We start from the raw sequence: 27,622 nt of genomic DNA, 5'->3' as shown, positions 1-27,622 counted from the left end.
ATATAAATAAATTTATTAGGAAAAAAAAAAGTAAGGCCAACCCAAATTCAAAAGGAAGGGAAGTAGATTCCACAACTCAAAGGAAGGAGGAACAAAGAATTTACTACCTTTTTTAATCTACCGTGGTCTACCTTCAGGACACAGATTTTGTCTAGTTCTCCTGTGTGCCAGATATGCTCACCTCCTCCCAGAGGCCCTAAATATCTCATCCCAGTACATCATTGGCTCATAGTGGATCTTGTGTAAATCAGGTCCTGGTGCAAATGAGGCTCCTCAGAAGACGAAGTTCCTGTGATTCCTCAAGAACAGCTTCTTGAATATGTTTCTCTTGATCTGAAGACCTGTGAGCCACGGACATGTTTTCTACTCTCCACAGAGCCAACAAATAGAGTTGACAAGCGTATGACAACCGGAGCAGACCCTTCTGTTCAAAAGGGGAAAAACAGGAGTGACATAGCTACTACTGGGTCACAGCAATTTTGAAATCCAATTAGGCACATGTTGTCAGTTTTCTGATAAGGGTCCAATCCTGCTCCTTGGGAATAATTCTCTGCAGCTCCTGACTCCACCTTCTTAGAGGCTCATGGGTTTCTTCGGAGTATTCCTTTCTTTTTCATGAGAAATAGCCATGTTTGCATTTGAATAGCCATCTTGGTCTGCTTCGTAGAAAGCTGGGGGTTCACAGGTCTCTTTATATTTTTGTGCTCTGCCTTTTTCTGTGTTCTCTAGTTGTTTCTTTAAGCCTAGCATTTTGAATGGCTGCAGAGTGGGGTGGAATTACCATAATTCTTGGCTTCTGAGTCCATTTCCAACTTCCATTTCCCTGAATACTCTATAAATGGTACTCACTCAGCATCTGCTGTGCCCCAGCACTGTTCTAATCAAGGATATGGCGATGAATGAAACAGACAAAATCCCTACCCTTACGGAACTGCCATTCTAGTGGGGGAGATGGACAGTAAGCAAACAAGAAAGCAATATGAAGAAACCAAAAAGCAGGAAGGGAGATAGCAACTGGATGTTTTATGTCTAGTGTGATAGGAAGGGGAACTTCAGTTTTATTTAGGGAAGGCCATTCTTACTGAGAAGATGACATTTAAGTCATCTTTCTTCAAAACATGAAGAAAGTGAGGGAGTGGCCATACAGATGTCTGAGGGAAGAACTGTCCAGATCGAAAGAAATACAACTGCAAAGGCTTTAGTTACATGTGTGCCTTCTCTTTTCTTAAACTAGTGTAGTTTGAGCAGACTGATCAGAGGGGATGTTAGAAGGAGATGAGGTCCGAGAAGTATCTAAGGGGTCAGGAATTTTTTTTTTTTTTTTTTTTTTTTTTTTTTTTTTTTGGCGGCTTATCCTTGTACTGCATGTTTTTAACAAAATTCTGGCTTGGGTCAGGAATTTTTTTTTTTTTTTTTTTTTTTTTTTTTTTTTTTTTTTTTGGCGGCTTGCGGCATCTTAATTCCCCAACCAGGGATCCAACATGGGCCCTTGGTAATGAAAGCACAGAGTCCTAACCACTGGACTGCCAGGGAATCCCCAGGATAGGACCTTTTGTTTGTAAAGCCTTTAGTTTTTATTCTGACCTATGGGAATAGTTTGAGCAGGAGAATGACATGGTTTGACATTTTTATAGAATTACACTGGCTACTGTGTTAAGACTGGAGAGGGAATGAGGTGGGAGCAGGAAACCAAGGTTGTTGCCATAATCCAGGTGAAAAATGATGGCGGTTCAGACCAGGGCATAGTGGCAGAGATAGTAAGGAGTCACATTCCGGATATCTTTTGAAGCTTGTGGATGAGGGGTCCGAGAGATAGGGGAGTTGAGTTAGTTTCCTAGAACTGCTGTCACAAATCATCACAAGCTTGGTAGTTAAACAACAGAAATATGTTCTCTCAAATACAGAAGTCTAAACTCAACACCGTTTCTCCCTGCCCACCCCCCCCTTGCTGTTGGCATTCTTTGGGTTGTGGCTACTCACTCCAGCCTCTGACTCCATCTCCACGTGGCCTTCTCTTCTCCGTGTCTCTTATAAGGACACTTATCATTGGATTTAGGCCCCCCCCCCATGGTAATCCAGGATGGTCTCATCTCCAGATCCTTAATTACACCTTCAAATACCCTTTTTGCAAATCAGGTCACACCCACGGGTTCCAGGATGTGTAGGGGGGTCACTATTCAACCCACTACGGGGATCAAGAATGATTCCAAAGTTTTTGTACCCAGCAACCAAAAGAATGAAGTTTGCGTGAACCAATAAGAAAAGGCCATGAAAGGAGCATGTTTTTCAAGATGGGGCCAAAGTTCTGAGTAGATTCTAATCTGTGCAGGTGGAGCTGGAGCTGGATAGGGTGCCCCGCCCTCCGCAGAGCTCTAGTGGGTTCAATTTCTTTGCTTCTCTTTTGGTGCTAAGTTCGGGGACTGAGGCATCGGTGGGTGGGTCCAGCATGGCGCCACCCTGCTCCCGGCCGGGCCTCAAAGATGGCCGCAGCCACTGGGGGCAGACATGTTTGTGCCACGTGACCCAGGCCCGGGCCAGAGGCGGCTGAACGTGACGTACGGTAGAGGCGGGGCTCCTCCCCCCAAGCCCTGGCGTCGAGCGTCTCGTGACAGGTACTTCCGCTCGGGGCGGCGGCGGTGGCGGAAGTGGGAGAGGAGCCGGAGTCTTGGCCATAAAGCCCGAGGCGGCGGCGGCGGCGTTGGCAGCTTGGACAGGCCGAGGAGCCCGCCGGCATCGGAGCTTGGCCTTTCCTTCGCTCCTGTCGTCCCCTCGTCTCCTCCTCGGCGGAGCCCTCGCGACGCGCCCGGCCCGGAGCCCAGCGGAGCGGCCGCGGTAAGTGGCGGCCCGGCCCCATCCCCCTCCAGGCTCTCGGTCGCCGGTACGCGCCGTCTGCGTCTTGGGCAGGCCCGGCCAGGTCTCTTGGGGAGTTCCGTGTCTTCGGGCCCGGCGGCAGGCCGGCCGAGCGTCCGCGGGGGTGTGAGAGGTCGCCGGGTGTGACCCTGGCTGGCGCCGCGCACGCCCGTTTCCCGGGGCGTCCGGCCCGAGACGGCCAGGGCGACCTGGCCTGGGCGGCCCGGCACTGGGGCGGCGGCCGAGGGCGGGGGCCGGCCGACCAGCGGCGGGGGTGCCGCCCACCCTGCCCCGGTGCCAGGCAGAGCCGCGTGCCCGCCGTCCGGTTCTACCGACGCGGGTGAGGGTCCCCGACGCCGCGAGTCCGCGGAGACCCGGGTCACGTGCCGCGGGCTCCCTCGGGCGCCTCGGGCTCCCGGGACTGGGAGCTTTTTATCACAAAGACGTTATGGTGAGGCGTGGAAGAAGTTTACAAACTTGCTGGGGTAGAGACGGTGGCTGGGTGCAGAGCTGTGTTTGTTTGGGAACGCAGCGGGGCCCGCTTAGGGCGTTCAGTTCAGGCTTCCCCGAAAGGAATGGTTCGCAAAACCGGGAAGATTGAAAATAACAGTAGCAAACATTGGAGCGGTTACTGCATGTTAGGCAGCGTGGCGATATTTCTGCACCGATTATTGTATTTAATTCTCAGAATAGACTTCTCAAGTACCATTATTGTGCCCATTTATAGATAAGGAAATGGAAGATCGGAGAGGTTAAGTCATTTGCCTAAGGTCGCAGAACTAATAAGTTATGGAACGGAGATTCGAGTCCAGGCACCCAGACTCCAGAGCACTGTGCTCGGCCTCTGGATTGTACTGCTTTCTGATGCCCCTGAAGCTTGTGGAGTATCTTTTGCCACCTGGTATCTGCGTCTCTCCGCCTCCTTTCTTTCTAGTGATGTCATATTGGAAGCCTTTTCTGGTGGCATTAGTTTTGCCTTAAAACCATAACATATTCCAGTTGCAGTTGTGAGTTTTAACACACTTTTTTGTTTTTAAATAGTGTAGCGCCAGTAAACTGGGAGTTCTAGTATCATAGCAGAGTACTCAACTGAGGTTTGAAAGTTTTTGTTACCTACGTCTTTTGTCAAATGAGTTGGGCTGGCAGTCCTGCCATGTGGACCTTTCTTGAAGCCTTAGTGCATGGGTGTCCAGCTAGCTGGTTCTTTCCTGTTGAAAATACTGTATCTTCTCTTTGGATTCCAAAAGAACAGGCTCTTGTCTCTTCCTTGTGACTGAAGCAGCTGATTACCCACATGACTTCTCATCCATGGATTGATAAAGTCTCCTATTGGTGTGCTTCTCTCTTCAGACTTAGGAGAGTTTGTTCAGATTTGAGTCTAAGAACTGGAAAGTGAGTTGTGAGTACTTCTCCTGAAGATCCTGTCCAAGCCCTGTTGTAGTCTGATTTCTTTTTTTTTTTTTTTTTAAACTTTGTTAGCCAGCCTGATATACTTAAGTGGGTATTAAGTGTGGTAGTCTTAAGTATTGTTTGCATTTAGAGGAGTGTAATGATGAGTAGCGTTTCATCCATTCATCAGATGTTTTGAGTATCTACCATGTATCAGGCATTGCCTATTGACTCAGGGAGATAGGCCTGGTTCCTATCCTCAAGGAATTTAAAGATGGTGAGTGATCATGGCCAGGAATTCTCTTGTGGAGTGGCTTGGTGGTAGAATTTGAGATTTTTTGTAAAGAGGAGTTATTTTTCATCTCAGCAAGTGCTTCCAGAGTAATCCAGGCAGCACGGTGTTTTGGGTAACTTGAAGGCTTTGTTCATTTTAACGACAGCATTTGATTTGGTTTGCTTTTGAAGAGAGTTCGTAGAAGATAATATCATAGTTTCTAAATTGGTCGTGTTTTTTGAAGGGTAATTTTCATCTCTAAACTTGTTTTACCTTTTGCTCTCCAGCATTTTTTGTTGTTCACTGAAGAGGGGGTTGGTGTTACTGTCATCTTACAGTGCGAATGTCAGCTTCGGGGGCTGTCTGAGCAGCGGTGCACTTGGCAGGCTGGGGCTGCTGCTTCAGCCGACAGTGAAAGTTTCATGTGCCGCCTTCCAGTCTCAGTACCAGTATCATCCTCGATAAAACCCTCTGCCACCCGACGTCCCACAAGTCCTCTGGTTCCCCTTCTTTAAGAGGGGACGTGAGTTTTGCATTTGTGGTAGAATTTCAGGAGTAGAGAAACAGAAGGGGGAGTGGAATGTAGAAGATACTCTAAAACAGCTTTATTTGGACATTTTTTCAGGTAATTGTTAGCAACCTCATGGAGCAAAAATATTTCTTGGTGCCAGCCAGGCCTAACCCCCTGCCCCAAACCCCATAATCAAAGAGCATTGCTTTATAGTACAGTGTGGCTTTGAATCCAATTCCTGACCCCACCACCAAGCCAAGCAGAAGGTTTTGGTTGTTTGATTAGCTTTTAATAAATTCCCAAAGGGACCTGCGCTGAGAACATCCTTGCCCTTAGGTTTGGCGTTAGTCTTTCTATGCAAAGGTGTAGCAAACCCAGACCACACACGTGGGAGAGCCGTTTTATGTACTATTTCTCTTTGAGATTTGACGTAAATATTTACCATTATTACTGTCATGAGTTGTCTAGCTCTCCGTCTACGTCATCCACATATGGCTGAGGAGACCTCATCAGGCTGTTGGTCTGGGAGTTAGAGTCCGGGTGTTCCGGGGAAGTCAGGAGGAGTCCTCCTGCATGAGGCCCAGACGGTGGTTCACCCGGCACTGATGTCATCCCTGAAGGAGGCTGGAGCTGGGGAAATTAGCTCCCCCCACTTGGCTGCTCCTGGCTTTCTGCTGCTTCCTGTCTCCCCTGTAAGGTGGCGGTTGTATTCCCGGCATCTGTTCCTCTGCGCGTGATCACACCTGCGTCTGTGACTGCTGTCTGCTAGAGCTGTGTGCTTCTGTCTGCAGTTTGCTGCAATGTGTTGATCTCTTCAGTTATTTGCTCTCGCACCTTCCCTGTATTTTCTGCTCTTTCCTTCCCGCATATGGCATTAAACACAGAAAAATAGTTTGCACTTATATTTTAAAACTTGTTAATGGCGGTTGTGGTTAGTGTGATTTGTGAATCAAAAGTAAAAGTGATGCGGTGCGGGAAATCAGAACAGGCTTTTTAGGACCGTCTCCGACTTGTTTCAATTTTAGTACTCCAGGCTGTGATTTCAAAAACAATTTAAGAATAGCTACTTGGAGAATGTCTCCCTGGGGGAGGAAGAGAGCTTGGGAGTTGGTTCCAGTGGTGACATGCAGTATTGGCCTTGTTCATCTTCCTGAAGATGCAGGGCTTAATGCAGGGGATCTCAGGCCTCGCCCGGGGCTCTCTGTTTTGGTGATGTCGTCACTGGCGCGGAGATCAGTCTCACTGATTCTGTTGTCCATTTACTGTTTGTCTAGGACTGCTTGCTGTCCGGACAGAGCAGGTTTGAGCAAGCCCATCAAGGGAGGCAGGGACCTTGCTTGGCTCTCAAGTGGCCTTGCGTGCGTGCCCGCCCCCAGGTGCAGGGAAGCGCCTTCTCTGGTCTCCCAACCCTCTCACAGCTAGAGGGCTTGCTCTTACTACTGCCTTTGCTGGACTTAAGCTCAGCCCAGTTAGGGAATACTTTAAAATTTCCATTGTGGAGTAAAAAGTTACATCATTGGTTTCCAATCTTGGTATGCAGTTTTAATTTTTAAAATTTATTACCATTTGAATTGTTTGAGAGTACACAACAAAGCTACTATGAATTAACCTTTAAAAAAACCTGATTGTAACAGCACAGACTTTATGAAAAATAGTGCCTCTTACATGCGTTACTCAGTCAGGCTACCGACAGTTCTCTGTGTACTTATAGGCCAGGGGCCCCAGAAATAACTCTGGGTCGTTTGGGCAGCCCGCAGGTTAAGAGCCACGTTAAAGTCCTCCACCCTCTCCTGTTCAGTTGATGGTTGTTAAAGAGCATTCATTAAAAAAAAAAGAAATTATTTATTTCTTTATTTATGTTTGGCTGTGTTGGGTCTTCATTGCTGTGCGCGGGCTTTCTCTAGTTGTGGTGAGCCGGGGCTACTCTTTGTTGCAGTGCACGGGCTTCTCATTGCGGTGGCTTCTCTTGTTGCGGAGCACGGGTTCTAGAGCGCAGGCTTCAGTAGTTGTGGCGCACGGGCGTACTTGCTCCGCGGCATGTGGGATCTTCCCGGCCCAGGGCTCGAACCCGTGTCCCCTGCATTGGCAGGCGGACTCTTAACCACTGCGCCACCAGGGAAGTCTGCATTCATGTTTTGTCGAAACTTTTCCTACATGGTGTTTGTCTTTCAGTGTTTTTTAATGTTTGAGTAGTGCTTAACAGTTCACATAGGATTTCAGCTCGTGTTCACAGCAGCCCTGCAGGCTTAGAGGGTGGCCGAGCCTGAGTGCTCAGGTGGCCCGGCTACTCTAATGCTAGTCTGGGTCTCCTGAAACACAGCTGAGGCTCTTTCTGATGCACCAGCTTGGCTTTTTGATTATTCATGATTGCTGTAAAGCACTCAGCATTTGACTCCTTATAAAAATGTATCTTTCCTCCACTACTTTTTATTTAAAATGACATTTCTGTTTTGCTGATTATTCAATAAGTCATTTTTTAAGAAAAACAAAAGCTAGGAAAATACAGAAGTAAAAAGAAGAAAAATTCAATTCACTACTCTGAGGAAGAGCGGAGTGTTAACTGGTTATTTTATTCTTATGAATGTATACTTTAATATCTTCCTTTCATGAAATTGAATTTTTAAAGTATGGTATGAGAGATTAACTTTGGAGGGCCCTGGATATTCTTTGGATCCTTTGACCAGTGGGACCCCTCTAGATAGACACTCAGTGCTGGGAAGCTGGGATCAGGAGACTAGCTGTATTTTTCAAATGTTTAGTGGCAACAGGTGAAGAACCTGATGCATTCAGTACCATAATAAGGTTTTTTTTTTGCTGTGGTGACAGTGGATCAGTAAGTTGTTGCAACTTGTCATTTCTGCATTTTAGCGAACTGTGAATTTGCAGTAGGGCAATATGAAAAGTGTACAGATAAGTGAACAACTTCTAGAGTTTTCATAAGCTCAGAAGCCCCCTTGTGCCTCCTTCAGGTCATTGTCATCCCCTCCTGCTTTTTAAAAAAAATGTTCTAGTTTTCCATTTACCTTTTTTTTTTTTTAATATTCATTTATTTATTTAGGCTGCACTCAGTCAGTTGTGGCACGCGGGCTCTTAGTCATGGCATGCATGCAGGATCTAGTTCCCCAACCAGGGATCGAACCCTGGACCCCTGCATTGGGAACTTGGAGTCTTGCCCACTGTACCACCAGGGAAGTCCCTCCTCCTGCTGATTTTTAACACTGTAGTTTAATTTTGTCTGATTCGGACTTCGTGTAAATCATACACTGTGTATCCTTTTGTATCTGTTTCTTTGAGTCATTGTTGCCTGTGAGATTTTCTTTTGGGTGCTGTGGTAACTTCATTTTCACTGCTCAGTAGTATTTGATTATATGATATACCGTAGTGTTTTTATTAACTTATCGATGGGCATTTGGGTAGCTTGTAGTTTGTGGATGGTAAAAATAATGCTGTATCGGGACTTGCCTGGTGGTTCAGTGGTTAAGATTCCACGATTCCACTGCAAGGGGCACGGGTTCAACCCCTGGTCAGGGAAGTCCCACATGCCATGCGGTGCGGCCAAAAAAAAAAATGCTGTATGAATATTCTTGGGTTTGTCTTCTGATGACTGTATGCACACATATCCATAAGTTAATACTGAGGAGTGGAAAGTTTTAGCATGTGTATCTGTATATTGCTAGGGCTGCTATAACAAATACCACAGACTGGGTGGCTTAAATAACAGAAATTTATTTTCTCATGATTCTGGAGCCTGGAAGTCCGAGATCGAGGTGTTGGCAGGGTGGTTTCTTTAGAGGCCTCTTTCCTTGGCTTGTAGGTGAATGTCTTCTCCTTGTGTCCTCATATGGTCTTTTCAATGTAGGGGTCTGTGTCCTAACCTCCTCTTACAAGGACACCAGTCTGATGAGGGCCCACCCTCATGACCTTGTTTAACTTTACTCACCCCTTTGAGAGCTCCATCTCCAAATGCAGGCACATTTTGACATTTTGAGGTACCAGAGGGTAGGACTTCATAAATTCTGGGGGGGTGGGGTGGGGGACAAAATTCAGTCCGTAACGGTGTGTATTCAGTCCGTAAGGGTAGACGCTGCCAGCTTTCCAAAGCTGTATACCGCTTTACACTCCCTTCAGCGGTATGTGAGAGTTCCAGATATTCCACATCTTTGCTGACGCTTATTTTCATTTTGCCCTTGTGGTGTTAGCATCGTAGCTCCCTCCAGTACCAGCATGGGCAATCCTTGAGGGGGTGGGGAGGTTGTTTCTGGAGCCGTATTTGTCATAACTTGAGACTGCCTCTTGTAAATGCTTTTTAAATCCGTTGGGGATAGAAAAGCAGAATGACTTCAGTCTAGTGAGCAGTTAGCCCCCCTTAGTTGCCCTTATGGGTTTGTTTTTGCATTTATAACCTGGACTCATTCCTGGGGATGGAATTGGCTTCAGAGTGTCACCTGTAGGGTATAAATCTAGCCATGGTAGAGAGTGCTTTCATTGACGTTCTTCTTTGGTCTGACACTTGCATCCTTAGAGTATTGGATTCCCTCATACACGTGCTAGGAATAGATCTGATTTGCATGTTCTGACTGACCATTTAGATGTTAGTTGGTGTTTGACCAGCTGCTTTCTGGCTGCGTGATCTTGAGCTTTGTGCATCCACTGTAGACCTCGGTTTGATTGGAATAATATTACATGCCCCTGCCCCTCCCCCACTCTCATCTCCTTGAGGGCAGGGGTGAATCATTATTCTAGCATGGATCTTGAAATATAACTCAGTAAACTTAAAAATATTTTTCCAGTTCTCACTTTGGACACTGTTTTACTATTTGTAGCATGTAAGTTTTGCTTCTGGGCCAGTGATTAATATGGATAGCCTTCCTGAATGATAAATTATGTGTTCTGTGTTCATCTGACCCAGTTTTTTTGTCTACTGTAAGAAAATACTGCTGACAGCTGTGGGGAGTATCGAATAAAAAACACTGGAGGTTTAGGAATAATTGTAAAGACAAGACAGATGAGAGTCGCAAAAACACTAGAAGTGTTCAATGGCTGGGTTCGGTGGTGCTGAGTAGATTTTGGATGAATTGATATGGAGGGGAGACTTGGGAAAGCCATTGTAGTTGGAGGGAATGGTGTAGCAAACGAATGGAGGTGGGGGAATGTAGGGCAGATGGAGGGACTATGGTACCTCAAATTGGGGAATGGCAGTATGTATGGGGGCCAGACGGGTGGGGAGGGGACGAACTCCAGTGCCATGTTGAAGGATTTATGTTTAACAAAGTAGTACTTCTCTGGGTGGTGCTAGGATAGGGCATAATCCTTTCACTTGAACCTCACAATCCTGTTGGGTAAGACTGGTGCTGTCCCAGTTACGGATTTATAGTTTACCTAAAGACACCCACACTGAGGGATGGGTGGGGCTAGGACTGCAATACAGGCGGGTGCGTAAGCCTTCAGAGGGGTGCTTGCTCAGAAATGCCTGCAGCACAGGTTAAAAGTAGGAGTTGGTTTGGGGGATGGGCTGCAGAAAGAGAGCAGTTAGCTTGGTTTTCTTCTTGAGCCAGCCAGCCCATGTGGACACTTCTTACCAGTTTATGGGCAGTGTTTTATTGGCTGAATGCCTGAGATAATCTAGGGTTCATATCAAACCTTCAAACTGTTGAAAAATAGTTGTGTGTAACTCTCTCTTGTTTTCCATTCTGTCTTAACCAACAAGTAAAAAAAAAAAAGGCACTGTCATCGTGGTCTGTCAATACAGACTCTTAGCTCTTGGTTTGGCACTTGCATTTAGAACGCTAGGAGCATCATAGTCAAGAATCTATTGACCCAGGGGCTGCAAAGTCCTCGTAACAAGAATTGTTTTCCAAGGAACTTGATTCTTTGAGAAAGTGGCTTTAGTTTTTCCCCTCCCCACACATGAATGTGATACCTTGAGCAAAGTATATATATACACGCACACAAATAATCTTACATTTTGTAGAGCTTAATGGTTACCTTGTTGATGCTTCACTTCCAAGTTCAAACTAAGCAGCAGCATTTGCCTTGTCAGAATCTTTTTTCAGATGCAAGACCAGCCTGAAAGAATATGCTCAGTATCCCGACTAGCACTCCATAGTCCAGGTTGGCAGATGTGTCTTTAACCCCAAGAACGGTGAGAAGAATAGCACCTTCTTTTTTTCTTTTTTTTTTTTTAAGATAAGTACTTTTTTTTTTTTTTTTTTAATTTATTTTTAGCTGCGTTGGGTCTTTGTTGTTGCGCGCGGGCTTTCTCTAGTTGCAGCGAGTGGGGGCTACTCTTCGTTGCAGTGTGTGGGCTTCTCATGGCGGTGGCTTCTCTTGTTGTGGAGCACGGGTTCTAGGCGCACGAGCTTCAGTAGTTGTGGCTCACGGGCTCTAGAGCGCAGGCTCAGTAGTAGTGGCGCACGGGCTTAGTCGCTCCGCGGCCTGTGGGCTCTTTCAGGACCAGGGCTCGAACTCGTGTCCCCTGCATTGGCAGGCAGATTCTTAACCACTGCGCCACCAGGGAAGCCCAGAATAGCACCTTCTATGGAAGAAAATAGCCCTTGTAAACTTTAGTGATCGGTTTTATTTAAGTGTTCTTTTAAAGTGTTTTTGAAAAGAGGGATGCTTTGACTATTCTGTTTCTTTTGAAATGTAAATTTCCAGGTAGTGAGTTTTCCAGCAGCATCTGACTGAATTGGCTGGGTTTTTCTGTAGTAACAAATAATCTCAAAATGGCCAGCGTGTTCAGTATGGATTTTCCAGGGGCTCTGTGTCTTCCTTACTCCAGCTGAAGAAGCAGCCACAACAGTGTGGGACGCTGTTGGCTGTCTTGGCAAAGTAAAGGAGAACTGTTGGAGGGTCTTGCTCCCGTGGTTAAGTGTTCCAGCCCAGAGATGACACGTCACTTCTGCTCACAGCTCACTGGTTAGAGTGAGTCACACTGCACAAGGGATCAAGAGGCACTTGACTTGGAAAGCGCAGAGCTGGAAATATTGGAGAAATGGTGCTGGTTTTACAGTGGCTGGCTTCCGTGGGTAATAGCTGTTGGGGGAAAGTGCCTCATTTGTAGATTCTTGTTCCATTAGCAGTAATGTAAATGCAAAAAAAGATACCAAGTTGCCCATAAATCTTCTCTCACAAATCAGCTTCCTATCGTAAGAAATCTATTTCTTTTAAATGATAAATGGGATAATCTCAATTCGAGAGCCTTGCAGTATCCTTCACACGAAGTAGGCGTGAAAGGAACGTTTGAGTGTGAGCCCTCCCTTGCCTTCTACATTTTCAGTACCTTCGCCCAGCCCCCCCATCCTTCTTGTGAAGTGCTATCAGATAGTCTTGAAGTGGTCCTTAGGTCCCATTCCTTCCCTGGACACAGAGCCCTATGTTTTTCTACACAAACTGTCTCCAGCTTGTCTTCCTGGCTTTGTCCTTTTGATGCAGTCCCTGTGTTACCCTGACGTGCTGTATCTAACCTTTTCCTGACCACACTTTGTTCCCTGCTTCCTACAGTTTGGTCCCTGCCACTCCCCTTCATCTCTGTGTGCTGTCTGTTGGCGTCCTGCCTTGCTCAGGCACCACCAGCTTCATTTCCTAAGTTTTTCCCATCATATTCCCACCTTTCCCTGAATCCCTGGGACCTGTATATGTGTGTCTTCAACACGTTTTATAGATGTTTTACCTGCTGTAGGAGAGCGTCTTAGGGTAGATCCCAGACTTATTTATTTGAACCAATAAGCCTTTTGTGGTGGGCGGGCACCGTGCAGCTTGCGGGATCTCAGTTCTCGGACCAGGGATTGAACCCGGGCCATGGCAGTGAGAGCCCTGAATCCTAATCACGAGGCAACCAGGGAACTCCCCGATCCTAGACTAATTTATGTTTTCCTTCCAAAGGTAACCGTATGAAAGAAAGAACTAAAAATACGTTCCCTGAGTGGCTTTTGATAGATACATATACACACACACACGTCTGGTGTGCTCCCTGCTGAAAATTCCTCACCTTGTTTGAAATTGGTGGACCAGAAGCCAGAGGATTGTAGAGGCTTCCTTAAGCAGGGCCATGGGATGGATCTCAAGGGAGTTGATAAGCTTCAGTTTCCACTGCTGGAAAATGAGAGTACACGGGTCCCCCCTTATCCCCAGTTTCACTTTCTGCGGTTTTAGTTACCTGCGGTCAACCATGGTCCAAAAATATTACGTGGAGAATTCCAGAAGTAAACAAATCGTAATTTTAAATTGCATGCTGTTCTGAGTAGCATGATGAAATCTCGTGCCGTCCTGCTCCTTCCCACCTGGAATCCCCAACCGTCCACGTTCTCCGCTCCAGACGTCCAGGCCTTGACGCCGTCATGGCCCCGTCACCTGGGATCGCTCCAAGCGATGGTCCTCCTTTAGATGTGTCATCAGGAGGCCAGCAGTGGCACAGCGCCATTTTCTCCTCTCACGTCGCGAGAAGAGGTGGGGTGAGTACAGTGCAGTAAGATACTTTGAGGGAAACCACATTCACATAACTTTTATTACAGTATATTGTTATCATCTGTTTTGTTATTAGTTATTGCTGTTTATCTCTCTGCATGCCTGACTGAAAGTTAAACTTTATCATAGGTGTGTGTGTATAGGAAGAACAGAAAGTACAGGGTTGGGTGCTCTCTGTGGTTTCAGGCATGCACTAGGGTTTGACCGTATGTCCCATGGATAAGGGGGGACAGAGTACCCACAGGATCCTTCCTGTTCTCATTTTCTTTGGCTCTTGCTCATCTGCAGTGGCTTCTGCAGTATCCCAACTGGCAAGATGACGTCGTGGAAACGTAAAGGACCCTTTCAGCCGTGGAGAAGCTGTCACCTATGTGGAGCCCTGCTCATTCACTTCTTTAGAGGAGCAGGGGGACCTCACTGCTAGGTGGCTAGATTTTTCCTAGAATGACGTGTTTCTAAATTACAGAAGCAGTGTAGAAGTCTTAAAGTGAATGGTTCTCTGTCATCCTTCCGATATTTGGTGACCGTACTTCCAGACTTACATTTTTCTGTTTAAAGGGGGTCATACAGTGCACACTCTGTGTCTCTTGCTCGTTCGAGACCTCACTCGGCACCCGTCCTTGTCAGCGCCTGCTGTCGCTCGTGGCCGTGTGCTGCTGCTGCTGGCGTAGGCTAACCATCCTCTCTGTGAACACTTCGGTGACTCTTCCCTTTTCTCTGTCACAAAATTATGAACTGTTTATCTTTGCCCACTTAGCTGATAGTTTCCCTGAGATATAGTGGTTATACTTACTTAAAATTTGGTACTCATTACTATAGTACCCCCAGGAAGGTTGTGTACTTAATATTTGTAGTTGGAGAATTCTATTTATATAGTTGCCAATTGTCAGTTTTCTTAGTGTTTGCCAGTTTAACTAGTGGGGAAAATTTTTTTTTTTTTTTTTTTTTTTTAGTGGGGAAAATTTAAATGGTGCCTCATTGTTTAACATTTCCATTTCTTTGATAAATGGATTAAACTTAAAAAAGATTAGCCGTTTATTTTTCTTTTGTGAATTGGCTTTTGTTCTCGAAAGCCCATGTGAGGGTTTTTAAAAAAATATATAGCAAGGGACTGCCACGTTGGCACAGTGGTTAAGAATCCGCCTGCCGATGCGGGGGACACGGGTTCGAGCCCTGGTCCGGGAAGAGCCCACATGCCGCGGAGCAGCTGAGCCCGTGCTCCTCAACAAGAGAAGCCACTGCAATGAGAAGCCCACGCACCGCAAGTAGAGAAAGCCTGCGTGCGGCAACGAAGACCCAACGCAGCCAGAAATAAAAGATAAATAAATTTATTTAAAAAACAAAAAACATATATACGTATCAAGAATGTTTCTTATATAGTAAGAATATTCTTTATATAGGAAGAATATCAACCCTTTTTCATGTTGCAGTGTTCCTGGCTTGTTTCTTTTGGCTTGGTTTGGTTGATGCTGTGTTTTTGTAGTATAGAAACTTTTCTGTAGTCACATCTGTCAACTTGTTTTGTTTTCTGGGTTTCATATTATACTTAGGCCTTCTCCTTTCCTAGGACAGTGAAAACAATGGTTATTTTTTTCCTAGTACTTAGCATGTTTGGAATTCTTCTGTATGATGTGATGTCAGACTCTTTTTCCAAATGCCTAGTTGCCTCAGTATTTCATCGTATTGTCATCCTTTCCTCACCGACTAGAAATTTTTTTTTATCACGCACACTGATTTCCCACCTACATGTGTCTTTTGTGAATGTTTCTGTTCCGTTCTTTGTTTCTGGGACAGCGCCGCTGTCTTGCTTGCTTCTCTGCTTCATGATAACGTTTTCGTGAATTAGGCAGTTTTCCATCTTTCATAGAACTCTGTTGGAGCTGTGCTCAAAGACCTGTTTGCTTCTGATTAAATTGGTGCTCCTCCTACGCTTGTCCTGTTTTCTTGATCAGTTTGTCAGGCAGATTCATTTATCAGGAAATTTAGAGGAAGTCTTTTCCTAAGATGCCGTGGTAGGGGGAAGGAGCTACCTCCAACCCACCTGCCATGCGTCTGGGACAAACAGCGTAGACTTGCTCATTCAGTCAGCAGGTTTTGTGGAGCACCTACCACGCCACAAGCTCCCGTACAGCAGGAGTTGTGCAAACAGTAGAAGACCTTGTTACTGAGCCCCGGAGAGCCTTGGGTTTGGGGGGCAATGTACGTATCTTTTCATCCTTGTATGAATCCCTGTTGCCTCGTGTAATGGGTTGGCAAGCGAGTATTGGGTTTTAAACTGTGTTCATGATGCTTTTAAGCGTTTCGTGTTCTGCCATCTCGGGTCTTTCCTTGCAGCATTTGAGCAGTTACTTCATTATCGGCACTCTGGATGGACTTTTTTGTTAAATTTTAATTTATTTTTCGGCCATGCCATACCGCGTGGTGTGCTGGATCTTAGTTCCCCGCCCGGGGATAGTACCCGTGCCCCCTGCAGCGGGCGTGTGGAGCTGTAACCACTGGACCGGCAGTCCCCTGGATGGGTTTTTATTGTTAACCGTTCTTGTCGAACTTTGACAAGTTAGATTTCTCTTTCTTAGTGGAGGGTTGTTTATAGCAGATTCCATAAGAACGTGCCAGGCTTGGCATGCATTAAAATGTTTCTTTTTACTAATTAATTTTCACAGATAAAGAGTAGACCATTGGGCCAGTCTTTATTTTCAGGGCTTTTGAGGAAATGTTAGCCATCTCAATTGGGAAAAACAACTACCTTTTTGACAGAAAAAGTACACTGGGTCAACCAGTTCTTTCTTTTTTCTCTTGCTTGTTATCTTCTAAAGGTGTAGCTCGTCATTTGTGCAGTTGTGATAGGAAGTCCTGTCCGTGGTCTCCTTTGTTGCAGGTACCCACGGTCTGCGAGGGGAGGAGGGTGAAGCCTGGTGCCCAGGACCCCTCTTAGCCCAGTGGAGAGGCGAGGCTGTGTAATCAAGAGCCCTGGGGGTGGGGGCAGGTCGGGGCGGGAGAGGAGGAGCTCATGTGGGCTGGTCCTGCCACATACCCCCTCTCTGGGCACACAGTCAACCAATAACTTCACCTGTAGCTGTTCACAGGCCAGGATCAAACACTGTGTGTCTGAATCTGAGACCTAAGTCGGTTTTTGGCTTCCTGTTGCTGTGGTGCGGAGGTGGAAGTGCGGTCTGTGGATGCCTGAGCTTGCCACGCTAGGGAAGTGCCCAAGGGGGAAGCGGCTCCTGTCCTGGGGGCGTGCCTCCTTTTGGCTGTGTGACACTTGAAGAGCTACCTACAAGGGGGATGATGTCATATGAAAAACGATTTGATAGGAGGCTTCCGGACAGGTGAACAGGCGATGATGCACTTGATCAGTCCAAAAGGAAACCTGGAAAACAAGTCTGTGTCTCCTCTCGATGCCTCCTACCTAGAGGTGACCATGGACCCTTTAATTGCTTGGCTTTGACTTTCAAAACGTGGCATTTCGTAGGCTTTAACCTAATCAACACAATGGAAGCATAATTTGTCCTGTACCCCTTTCAAAAAAATCTAACTACATTTTAGAATGTCCATTAATAATACTTGTAAGTCTGCCTGGTATGTATTTAATGTATTCTGAATATGTATTTTGACGTAGGGGCAGAGTATTTTCGCTACTTGGGTCATTTTTTGGCTGAGAGAAGTGCCTGGAGGGGAGGATAGAAGTGGACCTGTGACCCTCCAAACATGTTGACGTGGCAGAACCTGGAAGCAGGCTGTGAGATTCCGGGCCTGATTGACCGAGATGGTGGCAGGCCTTGAAAACGCGAGGCGGGAGGATCGGGACCGAGTGCCTCGGTGCCGTTCGGAGCGGGCCTGGCGTGCAGCGCTGCGCACGAGACTTCAGGGGCGGCGGGCTTTGCGCCTTGCAGCTCTGTTATTCGGGAGCCCAGGTAGCAAGTACGCGATGGGGCTGAAAGCAGGTTTCCGGTATTCTTATTTTCACATTAATCACATTTTGTCATGGCAGCCTGTCCATACTTACATGTCGAAAGGGAAGGCACAAGAAAACGCAGAGGAGATCATTCTGGGTGAAAGGATTTGCAGCTGAGATAGCTGGGGCGTGAAGCGCCCAAGCCGAGCCCAGCCCAGCCCAGCCCAGGACGATGGCTGTGGCTGTGAGAGCAGGAGAGCTTGTTGGGCAGGTGTTGGGTAGCTGGGGGCTGGGCGGGGCAAGCGCAGTGGAGCTGGTGAGGGAAGGGAGCAGGGCGAAGTGCTCCCGAAGAAAGGAGGGACCGGAGATGCCCAGGCAGGCAGTGCTGCGTGCTGCGCCGCCCTGGTCTGTGTCAGCTTCCAGTGACACGGAGAGTTCCCAGCTTCCCCTTGCTGCTCATCGGTGATGACGTCACGCTCAGGGCCCCTGAGGGCCAGCTCTTGGTGCAGTTTTCCTGTTACTGTTGGAGGAACTTGTTTGGTAGGAATTGCTGGCTGTTAGCACATGGGCTTTTCACGTCGTATCCTCTGGCTTACCCACTGGTACAAATTAATTGCCTCAAAAATGGCGTGTTTAATTTTTTTAATTTATTTTATTTATTTATTTATTTTTGGCTGTTATGGGTCTTCGTTGCAGTGCGTGGGCTTCTCATTGCGGTAGCTTCTCTTGTTGGGGAGCACGGGCTCCAGGTGTGCGGGCTTCAATAGTTGTGGCACGCGGGCTCAGTAGTTATGGCTCACGGGCTCTAGGTGCACGGGCTTCAGTAGTTGTGGCGCACGGGCTTAGTTACGCCACAGCATGTGGGATCTTCCCGGACCAGGGCTTGAACCCGTGTCCCCTGCATTGGCAGGCAGATTCTTAACCACTGTGCCACCAGGGAAGCCCAAAGGCATGTTTTAGAGAAGGTTTCTGGAGTGAGAGCTAAGTAGTTCTCCTGCACAGAGCATTCTTTGTATTTTTTCTTATGTATGCTTCCAGAAAGATGTTTCTGTTAAGATAAAAGAAGGTAAATATTCTAGCAAATGTCCAGGCTCCTAATGTGGTTAGGGTTAGGGCACGGAGTTGGAAGTATTAAGTTCAGCTGCAGCCGCAGGCACTCGGAAGTTGTCCCCGGAATAAAGACTCTGGAAGTAGATTCTTTGTCATGCTCCTTGTCAGCCGCCTCTTGATAACAACGTTCCACCCTAGTGCTTTGAACAGTACTTAAACCCTGGAGCATCTAGGTTGATGCCGGGGTCTGTGCTGTGAGATGAGATGATCTTTGCCTGTTGCCACACACACTGTCTCTCTTACTGTGGTTTTCTGTGGTCACAGGAGGTTTAAGGAAGGAGTTACATTCAAGGAAGAGTGACTCATCCTGATCCTTTACCAAAACTAGAAAACAAATCATACCTTATATTTAAAGAATATGCATGTACCTGGCATTTTCTGCTGAGAGAATTAGCAGTGATTCAAGGGCTTGAATGAGTTTGGTCAGGGTCTAAAAATTGGACTGAGTCACTGATATTTAAATTAAAAGACTGTAGACCACAGTGATGTCACACAAAATGACAGAGTAGGAAGCTTTAGTGGCCGGTTCCTCTACCAGGTCAGCCGTTGAGCTGGAAAGAGTGGCTGGAATCAGCTGTTTTGGAATTCTGGGACCTGATTGGATGAAGCCTTCCTGAGGGGATAGTCTGCTGGCCTTTCCTGAGCGAGTGGTGGGCTCCCAAGTGGACAGTTCTAGCCCTGAACAGGCAACAGTCAGCAATCCTTGGAGAGTAGGAGAATCAGATTTCCAGAATTCCACACTATAAAATACTCAGTGTCCATTTCTTAACAAAAAATATTACGGAACATAACAAAGAAACAGGAACGTGTGGCCCATTCACAGGGGAAAAAAAGAATTTGACAGAAACCATCCCAAAGGAGGCACAGATGTTGGGATTACTAGTCAGACGTGAAATCAACTGTCTTAAATACGCTCAAGGGGCCAAAGGAAACCATGGGCAAAGAAGTAAAGGAAATTGGGAGTACAGTGTCTGAACAAAATGAGGGTATCAAGAAAGAGTAATTATCAAAACGAACCAAACAATTCTGGAACAGAAAAGCATAATAACTGGAAGGAGGAACTTACTAGAAGGGTCCAGGAGTGGTGTCAGCAGAAGGAAGGACCAGCAAGCTGAATGCTAAGACGGCTGAAGTCATTCAGTGTGAGGAACAGAAAGAAAAGAATGAGGAGAAAGGAACGCAGCCTGAGTGTAAATGGATTCAACCCTCCTGTTCTAACTTGGACTAATGAGGGAAATAAGAGGCAGCCAGGGCCCAGCCCGGGCTCCAGGCTCGAGGGAGAGCAGAGCTGAGCGCTCCATCATTGCAGCCGCCTGCTTCCAGGCCCCGAGCTGCAGCCGCCGAGCACGGTGCACCAGTGGGTGGTCCTGGAAGCGGGGGTGGGGTGGGGGGTGGTGTGTGTGTCGGGGGAGAAGGCGGCCCAGCCCCCGCCTCCCAGCCTCGCCCCCCATTTCTGTCCTGTGTGTGCCTGACACCCCGGCTTCCCGCCGCCCGGATGCCTGCTCTCCGTTTCCTGCGCTCAGACCCACGCCTCAGGGCCCAGGTGGACTTCACCTCCTTCACGAAGCTGCCCTGATCCCTCCCACCGCAGGTGAGCATGGGCTGTGCTGTGTGTCCTCCTTGGTCCCTGTGAACAGGTGACTGCCCTGTAGTTGGGTCCCTGTCTCATCTCCCCAGCTGGACTGGGAGCTCTTCAGGCAAGATCTGTGTCTGATTCCTCTTGGGGAGCCTAATGGTGCTTGGCCTGGGTTGTGGGCACCCCAGGGAGAAAACCGCACATGCAAAGTGTCTGTGGGGAACTGAGCAGTTCAGTGAGTAAAGTGCAAGGCATGGGCGGTGCTGAAAGGTCTGCAGGGGGACCGTCACACAGGGTCCCGAAAGCCCAGTAAGGAACTGGGACCCGCCGGGGAGGGGTTGAAAGCTGGCAGTGGATTTCAAGGAGAGCAGCACTGGTTGACCGCACATTGGCCTGCTTAGCGTAAAAAAACCAAAACTGGGGCTTCCCTGGGGGCGCAGTGGTTGAGAGTCCGCCTGCCGATGCAGGGGACACGGGTTCGTGCCCCGAGCCTGCGCGTCCGGAGCCTGTGCTCCGCAACGGGAGGGGCCACAACGGTGAGAGGCCCGCATACCGCAAAAACAAAACAAAACGAAACAGAAAACCAAAACTGGGGAGATTAAGGGGTGCAGCAGGATCCCCAGCCCGTCCCAGTCCTCCTCTTGCTTCCCCAGCTGTGCGCTCAGGGTGAGGCACGAAGGAGGAGCCTCTCTGATGGGTCAGATGCAGACTCATGGGCAGGGTCACTGAACGTCGAAAGGCTGTACACACAGCGCCGGTGGGCTGCGCAACGTTCCTCGGGCTTCCCAGGAGCCCACGCGGGAGCTCCCAGACGGACATCTGACACACACATTCACCACCTAAAATGGAAATACCAGGTTCCTGGGAATCTGGAACTTGCTTTTTAAAAGGCACCTTTCCATTATCCCCTCCATCCCTCTGGGCTGCTGTGTGTTATCAAGACTCCTCCCTGTGGACCCCCCAGGATGTCTGGCTCATGCGGAGCTCCCCTAGAACCTCAAGCTGCTGAACAGCCCATGCTTTGGTCAAGCCTCTTAGAGGGGCTGCTCCATGCCACTGTTATAAAAAGGAGAAATCACAGCAGAATACAACTCCCGTATTATAGTCAGGGAACTCGACTATACAGGAAAGTGACCCCAAGCCTCTTTGGGGGAGCACACCCCCTGTCACTTCTCTGACTCCCCACACAGGCTGGTTCATGGTGCTTTGTTATCCTATAACAAACCTCTTGTTTGTAATGAACACAGGCTGCGTTCTCTGACATAAAGCATACCAGTGTTTTCTTAGGTCATTTTTTCAAGGTAATAGAAATGAAAAAAATCAACGGGACCTAATCAAACTTACAAGCTTTTGCACAGCAAAGGAAACCACAAACAAGATGAAAAGACAGTTACGGACTGGGACAAAATATTTGCAAACAGCGTGACTGACAATGGCTTAATTTGCAAAATGAATAAATAGCTCGCGCAACTCAATAACAAAAAAACAACCCCATCAAAATATGGGCAAAAGACCTAAATAGACACTTCTCCAAAGCAGACCTACAGATGGCCAATAGGCACGTGAAAAGATGCTCATCGCTAATTATCAGAGAAATGCGAATCAGAACTACAATGAGGTATCTTCTTATACCAGTCAGATTGGCCATCATCGAAAAGTTTACAAATAACGAATTTTGGAGAGGGGGAGGAGAAAAGGGAACCCTCCTACACTGTTGTGGGAATGTAAGTTGGTGTAGCCACTATGGAAAACAGTATGGAGTTTCCTCAAAAAAAACTAAAAATAGAATTACCGTATGATCCAGCAATCCCGCTCCTGGGCATATATCCAGACAAAACTCTAATTCAGAAAGCTATGTACACCCCAAGTGTTCATAGCAGCACTATTTACAGTAATGAGGACGTGGAAGCGACCTAAATGTCCATCGATAGATGAATGGGTAAAGAAGATGCGGTACATATATACAGTGGAATACTCCTCAGCCATAAAAAAGAATGAAATCATGCCATTTGCAGCAACATGGATGGAATTAGAGATTATCATACTAAGTGAAGTCAGAAAGAGAAAGAAAAATACCATGTGGTATCACTTACACGTGGAATCTACGATATGACACAAATGAAACTATGAAACAGAAAGAGACTCACAGAGATAGAAAACAAACTTGTGGTTACCAAAGGGGAAAGGGAGTGGGGGAGGGATAAATTAGGACTTTGGGATTCACATATATTGTACAAACTACTATATGTAAAATATGTAAATAACAAAGTTCTGTATGGCACAGGGAACTATATTCAATATCCTGTGATAAACCATAATGGAAAAGAATATAAAAAAGAAGGTATATATGTATAACTGAATCATTTTACTGTGTAGCATAAATTAACACGACCTTGTAAATCAACTGTACTTTAAGAAGTAAAATAATTAAAAAAAAAACCTTCATGCTGTGGACTTCGTGGAAAAGTGCCTGGAGGCTGGAGGAGTTCTTTTGATTTTTTTTAAGGACCCTGATGGCCGGCTGGGCCAGCGTCACTTCAGCGACGTTACCTTGGCCGGTGGTTTTGAGGCGCTTTGAATGGTCCATACGAGCCTCCTTGTCAGCAGGGAGGCCTCGGGGAGGCCCTGCACCGTGGTCACCTGCCAACTACACTAACTGACAGTAGTGACGAGCAGCGCTGTGGTATGCTGACGTTGCTAACCGCCCCGTTTGCCTGCAGTTGCTTTGTTGCGCTTAGCAGACACGCGTTTTTAATTATTGGGGTGCAACTGCTTTACAGTGCTGTGTTAGTTGCTGCCGTATAACGCAGTGAATCAGCTATACGTATACGTGTATCCCCATATCCCCTCCCCCTTGCGTCTCCCTCCCACCCTCCCTCTCCCGCTCCTCTAGGTGGTCACAGAGCACCGGGCTGACCTCCCTGTGCTGTGCGGCCGCCTCCCGCTAGCCATCCATTTTACATTTGGTGGTGTATATATGTCAGTGCTACTCTCGCACTTCGTCCCAGCTTCCCCTTCCCCACCGTGTCCTCAAGTCCGTTCTGTACGTCTGCGTCTTTATTCCTGCCCTGCCACTAGGTTCATCGGTACTGGTTTTTTTTTTTTAGATTCCTTATATGTGCGTTAGTATACAGTATTCATTTTTCTCTTTCTGACTTACTTCACTCTGTATGACAGACTCTAGGTCCATCCACCTCATTACAAAATATGCATTTTTTACAAATTGAAGGTTTGTGGCAACCCTGCGTTGAGCGAGTCTGTCAGTGCCATTTCTCCAACAGCATTTGCTCAGTTCATGTCTCTTTGTCACATTTATTTTTATTATTATTTTTTTTTTGCGGTCCACGGGCCTCTCACCGTTGCGGCCTCTCCCGCTGCGGAGCACAGGCTCCGGGAGTGCAGGCTCAGCGGCCACGGCTCACGGGCCCGGCCGCTCCGCGGCACGTGGGATCCTCCCAGACCGGGGCACGAACCCGCGTCCCCTGCGTCGGCGGGCGGACTCTCGACCGCTGCGCCACCAGGGAAGCCCTGTCACATTTTGATAATTCTCAAAATATGTCAGACTTTTTCATTATTATTATTATATTTGCTATGGTGATCCGTGATCACTGATCTTTGATGTTACTGTTGCAAAAAGATTACAACTCCCTGAAGGCTCAGAGGATGTTTGGTAGTTTTAGTAATTAAGTATTTTGAAATTAAGGCCATGTACATTTTCTTAGACGTAACACTGTTGCACGCTTAATAGACTACAGTATAGTGTAAACGTAACTTTTATATACACCAAAAAGTTTGTGTGCATATAAAATGCCTAAAAGTTTGTGTGCATATAAAGACTTGATTTATGGCGATATTCACTTTATTGCAGTGGTCTGGAACCAAACCTGCAGTATCTGAGCTGCCTGCATACTACCTGTGCTATCCAACTACAGTTACAATACTAATTTTATTAACAAGACTAACTGTGCTAATGAAACTAAATAAAAATTTTTTATTTCAAGGAAAAAAAGAAAAAAAAAGCTAAAGATCAAATAAAGATTATCAGTAGATTTCTCATCAGAAACCTTGGAGGCCAGATGGCATGGTTTGATGTATTCCAAGTATTGAAGGGGAAAGCTGTCAACCAAGAATCCTATATCTGGCAAAACTGTCCTTCAAAAATGAGGGAGGAATTAAGACCTTCCCAGATCAACCAAAGCTGAGAGAGTTTTTTTTACCACCAGACCTGCCTGCGAGGGGCTCGTCCTGCAAAATCTGGTGCTATTGTAGCTGCTGTTAAGAGACTAACTTACTTAAAAACCCAACTGGTAATCCTTTGTAGGGGGGCACACAACATAAAGATGTAATTTTGTAACATCAGTAAGGGAAAGGGAGGCGGGTCAGAGTTGTATAGGAACAGTTCTTGTGTGTTTTTGAAGTTAAGCTGGTATAAATTGGCCTTATACCGTTACTAGGATGTCAAGTGTAATTCCATGATAACCAGAAAAAAAGAAGAGCCATAGGATATACGCAAAAGGAAATGAGAAGGGAATTAAAATGTTTCGCTATAAAAAATCAGCTAAGGACAAAAGAAGATAGCCACGCAGGAAATGAGGGGAAAACAGCCATAAGGCATATGAAACACAAACAGGAAAATGACCGAAATAAGTACTTCGTTATTAGTAATTCCTTTAACTGTAAATGCATTAAACTCTTCAGTCAAAAGACAGATTGGCAGATTGGAGAGAAAAACATCTATCTACTTGCTGTCCACAAGAGACTCACTTCATAGCCAAAGACATAAAAATGTTTAATGTGAAAGAGTGGGGAAAAGATCCAAGCAAATAGTAACCAAAAGAGAGGGTGACTATACTAATCTGAGGTAAAGTAGATTAAGTACAGCAGGAAGATAAAACAGTGATAAACATTTACACACCATTTGACAGGCCATCAAAATACGTGAAGCAAAAAAAAAATTAACAGAACTGAAGGGAGAACTAGTTTGACAGTAATACTGAGTGACCCAGACAGAAGATAAGTGAGGAAGTGGAGGACTTGAATGACACAGTAAACCAGTTCAGTCCAGCAGGCACACGCACGGCCCTATCCACCACCAACAGAACACGCATTCTTCTCAAGTAGACATGGGTCATTCTCCATGATAGAATATATGTTGGGCCATAATTTAAGTCTCAGTAGGTTTTAAAAAGTAGATTGTCATGCAGAGTACCTTTGTGACCACAAAGAGATGAAGTTTAGAAATCAGTAACAGGAGGAAAACTAGAAAATCCAGAGATGTGTAGATGTTAAGTAACACATTCTTAAAGAACCAATGGGCCAAAGAAGAAATCACAAGAGAAATGTAAAAATATTTAGGGACAGGGAATTCAGTGGCAGTCCAGTGGTTAGGACTTGGTGCTTTCATTGCCACGGCCCGGGTTCAATCCCTGGTCGGGGAACAAAGACACCCCACAAGCCGTGCGATGTGGAAAAAAAGTTTTTTTAGGGACAGATAAAATAAAAACAACATACTAAAACTTACGGGACATGGGACTTCCCTGGCGATCTAGTGGTTAACACACTGCGCTCCCAATGCAGGGGGCATGGGTCCGATCCCTGGTCGGGGAACTAAGATCCCGAGTGCTGTGTGGTGTGGCCAAAATAAATAAATAAAATTTTAAAAATAAATAAAACTTACGGGACACAGCAAAGAAGTGCTATGCGGGAAATTTATAGCTATAAACGCTAACAAAGATTAGCGCAGAAAACCCTTTAGATTGACTAAGAATTTTAAAAAGGCTCATATTACTAAAATCAGAAATGAAAGTGGGGATGTTACTACCCATTCTCTGAATAAAAAGGATTATAAGAGAGTCTTAGGAACGCTTGCACACCAACAAATTGGATAGCCTGGATGAAACTGACAATTTCGTAGAAGCACACAAACTGCCAGAAGTAAATAGAAAATAGAAAATCATACTTGTCAAGCTAGGAGATTGAATCAGTTATCGTAAACCTCCTGACAAAGAAAAGCCCTGGATCTAATGGCTTCACTGGTGAATTCTAACAGACATTTAAAGATAACACCAGTTCTTCTCAAATTCTTCCCGAAAATTGAAGAGGGGGGAAGATTTCTTAACTCATTCTATGAGGCCAGCATTGCTCTGATACTAAAGCCAGACAAACACTACAAAAAAAAGAAAACCACAGAGTAGTATCTCTTATGAACAGTGATGCAAAAGCCCTTAACAAAATACCAGCAAATCAAATTCAGCAGCATATTAAAAGGATTATATGCCATGACCAAGTGGGATTTATTCCTGGAATGCTAGGATGGTTCCACGACCAAACAGCGATCATGACTACACTGCATTAACAGAATGAAGGGGAAAAAAAGCATGTCATCTCAGTTGGTGCAGAAAAAGCCTTTGACAAAATTCAACACCATTTCACAATGAAAACGAAACACTGGGAATAGAAGGAAATTATTTCAACATAATAAAAGCCATGTATGAAAAACCCAGAGTGAATGTTATACTCAGTGGTGAAAGACTAATACTTTGTCTTCTAAGATCAGGAACAAGGCAAGGATGCCCACTTTTACCCCCTCTATTCCAAACACTCCTGGAAGTTCTAGCCAGAGCAGTTTGGCAAGAAAAAGAAATAAAACATCCAAATTGGAAAGCAAAGAGATACATGGTCTTATACGTGGAGTACCTTAAAGATTTCCTACCAAAAAATTAAAAAACTAAAACCTGCTAAGAGCTAATAAACTAGTTCAACAAAGTTTCAGGATACAAAGTGAACATAGAAAAATCAGCCGCATTTCTTTTTCTTTTGTTTTTTCTTCTATAATTAATTTGTTTATTTTTGGCTGCACTGGGTCTTCGTTGCTGTGTGCAGGCTTTCTCTAGTTGTGGCGAGCGGGGGCTGCTCTTCTGCCCGGTGCATGGGCTTCTCATTGCTGTGGCTTCTCTTGTTGCAGAGCACGGGCTCTGGGCGCGTGGGCTTCAGTAGCTGTGGCTCGCGGGCTCTAGAGCGCAGGTTCGGTGGTTGTGGTGCACGGGCTTAGCTGCTCCGCGGCATGTGGGATCTTCCTGGACCAGGGCTCGAACCTGTGTCCCCTGCACTGGCAGGCATATTCTTAACCACTGTGCCACCAGGGAAGCCCAGACCTAAATCTTTTTTAAAAAAATTTTAGGGCTTCCCTGGTGGCGCAGTGGTTGAGAGTCCGTCCGCCTGCCGATGCAGGGGACGCGGGTTCGTGCCCCGGTCCGGGAAGATCCCACATGCCGTGGAGCGGCTGGGCCCGTGAGCCATGGCCGCTGAGCCTGCGCGTCCAGAGCCTGTGCTCCGCAATGGGAGAGGCCACAACAGTGAGAAGCCCGCGTACCGGAAAAAAAAAAAAAAAATTTATTGAAGTATAGTTGATTTACCACGTTGTGTTAATTTCTGCTGCACAGCACAGTGACTTCGTTATGCATATTCTTTTTCATATTCTTTTCCATTATGGCATATCACAGAATATTGAATATAGTTCTTGTGCTATACAGTAAGACCTGTTGTTTA

General features: G+C 46.3%; 1 protein-coding gene across 1 annotated transcript in view; it reads left to right on the top strand.

Moving 5' to 3' along the window:
* The first annotated feature begins 2,620 nt into the window (after positions 1-2,620).
* RAB7A (RAB7A, member RAS oncogene family) overlaps positions 2,621-27,622 on the top strand; it is a 68,281-nt gene continuing 43,279 nt past the window's right edge. The window contains exon 1 of the mRNA XM_007130839.4: positions 2,621-2,832. The gene's annotated coding sequence lies outside the window, so the exon portion shown is untranslated. The remainder of the gene's footprint in view (positions 2,833-27,622) is intronic.

The sequence above is a fragment of the Physeter macrocephalus genome, chromosome 18, assembly GCF_002837175.3.
Source record: "Physeter macrocephalus isolate SW-GA chromosome 18, ASM283717v5, whole genome shotgun sequence".
NCBI classification, from domain to species: Eukaryota; Metazoa; Chordata; class Mammalia; order Artiodactyla; family Physeteridae; genus Physeter; species Physeter macrocephalus.
Note: the sequence above shows the minus strand (reverse complement) of the source record. Positions and strands in the feature narration are given on the sequence as shown.